Source organism: Rhinopithecus bieti, unplaced genomic scaffold, assembly GCF_001698545.2.
Source record: "Rhinopithecus bieti isolate Rb0 unplaced genomic scaffold, ASM169854v2 scaffold_1558, whole genome shotgun sequence".
Classification (NCBI taxonomy): Eukaryota; Metazoa; Chordata; class Mammalia; order Primates; family Cercopithecidae; genus Rhinopithecus; species Rhinopithecus bieti.
In genome coordinates, this window is record NW_016803701.1 from 181511 (window position 1) to 185051 (window position 3541).

General features: G+C 36.9%; 1 long non-coding RNA gene across 1 annotated transcript in view; it reads right to left on the reverse strand.

Moving 5' to 3' along the window:
- The window catches only part of LOC108514870 (uncharacterized), a 25355-nt gene that overhangs the window by 13423 nt on the left and 8391 nt on the right, over window positions 1–3541 (reverse strand). The window contains exon 4 of the long non-coding RNA XR_001881363.1: window positions 2758–2875. This is a non-coding gene — a long non-coding RNA (uncharacterized LOC108514870). The remainder of the gene's footprint in view (window positions 1–2757; window positions 2876–3541) is intronic.

Below are 3541 nucleotides of genomic sequence, written 5' to 3' on the forward strand. Positions count from 1 at the left end.
GAAACTATTCCAATCAATAGAAAAAGAGGGAATCCTCCCTAACTCATTTTATGAGGCCAACATCATCCTGATACCAAAGCCTGGCAGAGACAACAAAAAAAGAGAATTTTAGACCAATATCCCTGATGAATATCGATGCAAAAATCCTCAATAAAATACTGGCAAACCGAATCCAGCAGCACATCAAAAAGCTTATCCACCATGATCAAGTGGGCTTCATCCCTGGAATGCAAGGCTGGTTCAACATACACAAATCAATAAACATAATCCAGCATATAAACAACTGTGTTTTCTTCTAACTCTATGGCCAGGTTTGTATCACACTCCCAAATACCTATTTTGCCTTCTCGCCTCCCTTCCTTTTCCTTACTAACTCTTCTGGCCTGGAATTTTACCTCTTGATAAACCCTTTGCATATAAGCTTTTCCTCATGTTCCATTTTCCAAGCTAACGCTGGGCAAAAAGTAAAATATGGTAACAAAATTAGTATGAAGTAAAATAGGAAATGTAAAATAAGGATAGTGAATTTATGAAACAAAATACATATTTATTTTACATATAAATATTGGACGTATACATTCTGGAAGCCAGCATAAAGAAGGAAACACAATTCTTGAATAATTCACAAGTCTAGTAACAAAAAAGAATGATCAGAATTAAATTACTCTGCAAATTGACAACACTTTGGACAATTCTGGACTTCTTAAATGACAGAAAATACCTTGTCTTAACAAATTTGCTTATATTTATTAGGTCCTAGTACTACTGAGTAATCCTGAAATGTTTCCAATTATTGCCATGGAGATTGGAATATAATCCGGGTAATATGCCAAGTGCTTTAGTACATGCTAGGTTCTGCTGAAAGAAAGCTTGCTATCAAAAATGCCTATAAACAAACATATGTGTGTGTGTATAAGATAGAGTAGCACAGTTTCTAACACAGGTAAACTGGGAATTTAGAGGGGACACAGATAATAAATTAGTTACTTCTACAAGAGAACAGCAGGGAAAAAAAAGCATGCAAGTATAGTGCATATGGAAACTTAAAGTGTAACTACCATGTGAGGTGTGCAACCATGAAAACTTATGGAAGATTTGCGCAACTCAAAGTTGGACCTTTAGGGTCTAGAATATGATTGAATATGAGTGGTGAGTGATGTTTAGCAGGTAAACATAAGGCAGATTGGTAAACTGCACAGAACCATTCATAGCAAGTGAAAGTTGTAGCTCTCCTGTTGAGAAATGAGAGTGCTAAGATATAACATTTAATAGGAAAAGGGAGGGCACATGACATAAGACCATTTATACCACGAAAGGGTCCGTGCTTTCCTGTTAGAAATCATTGAGGGACCTGAAACAATAATCTAACATAGATCTCATTTTAGAAAAATCGTGGTGACACTAATGTTAAAGATGCAAATGGATTGGAGAAAAGAGGCAAAATGAGAGACGAGAAATCACTTTGTACTTTATTATGAAAATCAAGTCAGGAGGCAACAGAAGCTTGAGTTAAGGCATACCAAGAACTGTAAAAAGGAACTGCTAAGAGAGATAGCAGGTAGAAATTATGGAGGGAAGTGTAGCACTACTTGGATGCAAAAGAGAATCCTAATACGATGATGATTATCATAAAAAATTATAGAAACTCATTTTCTGGGGGTTGCACTAAGCACTTTTCATGAGTTCATATATTTATGTTTGGTGATCGGCGAGAAAGCAGTACCATTCATAGTAATAGAGTAAACTTAGGAAAAATAAGTTTATACAACAAACGCACGTCTTGTACTTAGAGGCAAAGTCAGACAGTTTCTCTGAATCTGTTTTCATCCACTGGGGATGTTAACTTTCCAAAATCACCGTAGTGTTTAAAAGAGTTAAAATATTGAATGTACCATGACACACAGTGGGTACTCTTCTACCTTTTGATTTGAAAAATACAATTCACAACAAAGCCCCCTATTTTTTTGTAAAATAAAGGTACTATAATCAAAATATTATAATGTGAGGCTATGCTAATATTGGCCTAAGGTGTTCAAATTTGGGTTCATGATGGCAATTCCAGTCATTGCAACTGAATATTTTCAATTTGTTTTTTGCTAAAATTCTATTAAAACAATAATTTAAAAACTTAATCTTATGCATTTTGAATTTGAAGCTATAGCAAAACTACTGCAACATTCTATCCCAACAGACATGGAAGACATTTATTGCAGGTACTGTGCAGGTTTTCCCCTTTTATAAATAGAAGCATAGCTTTGTATTAGAATAAACTGCTATGTAGCTGCTGTGTTTTATTAGACTTGCGATTTTTGCTTAAATAAGCTATCCTTTTTTTCTTACTTACTTTCCTTATTTCTTTGGTTTAACAACTCATTAGCAGGTCACTCACTGTTGAACCCACTAAACTTTTCATTTAAATTTACCAAACAGTTTGTTTAGAAAATATGAGATACTATAAAGCATCCTCACTCAGTGGGTAGCACTGCTTAATTGTGCAAAGCATGGATTTAATCTCCTTGAAAGTACTTCTGCTCTATCTATGATCAGTTGCTATTTTTGCCAGGTAAATTATATTTGTATCTTTAACACATGAAGATGTTGAGTGCAGTGCATCCATTTTGTGAATTTATTTCTGAAATTCTCATGACCTTGACTGAGGACAAACAGAGTTTTTACAAATAATACTCTGCCTTCATCTATAAAACTCTGGAGAGTAGAGAAAGTGTCCTATGGAGTCCTTGGGAATTACAAACTCACCGCTGAAATCTTAGCCATTCCCTTGTTCGCTGTTAGCTTTCATAGATGACCAGACTCTCCGAATATGGCAAGTAGTCACTGGGATTATAATATCCATGTGGAAGTCTGTGCTAGTATTCTAAGCACAAAGTGACCGGTTAGCACACATTGTTATTTTACCTGATTAAATCACACAAGCATTACATTGCTTTTCGAATAACAACCAGATCACGGAATTTACTGAAAGCAAACTGTGAGTTAGCCACTCCATGTTCCTCCAGGCAGACAGTCCAGAGAAAAAATGAGGTTTCCAAGGAAAAGCTCATATTGTAAATTGTCAGGTATTAAAAAGAAAAATAAAAGTTTGAAGTCAATTACCCCTGAAAACTTCTGATGAGCAACATTTTGGCTTCATACTGACTAGATAGTGTCAAATGTAAATTACCCTGTTTATATTTTAAAAATACAGACAGCTTGTCTATTGGATTACCACACTTATGCAGCTAAAATATTTACAGCCATAGAAATTATATTTCTGGCCGAGCGCGGTGTCTCAAGCCTGTAATCCCAGCACTTTGGGAGGCCGAGACGGGCGGATCACGAAGTCAGGAGATCGAGACCATCCTGGCTAACACGGTGAAACCCCGTCTCTACTAAAAAAAAAACTAGCCGGGCGAGGTGGCGGCGCCTGTAGTCCCAGCTACCCTGGAGGCTGAGGCAGGAGAATGGCGTGAACCCGGGAGGCGGAGCTTGCAGTGAGCTGAGATCCGGCCACAGCACTCCAGCCTGGGTGACAGAGCGAGAC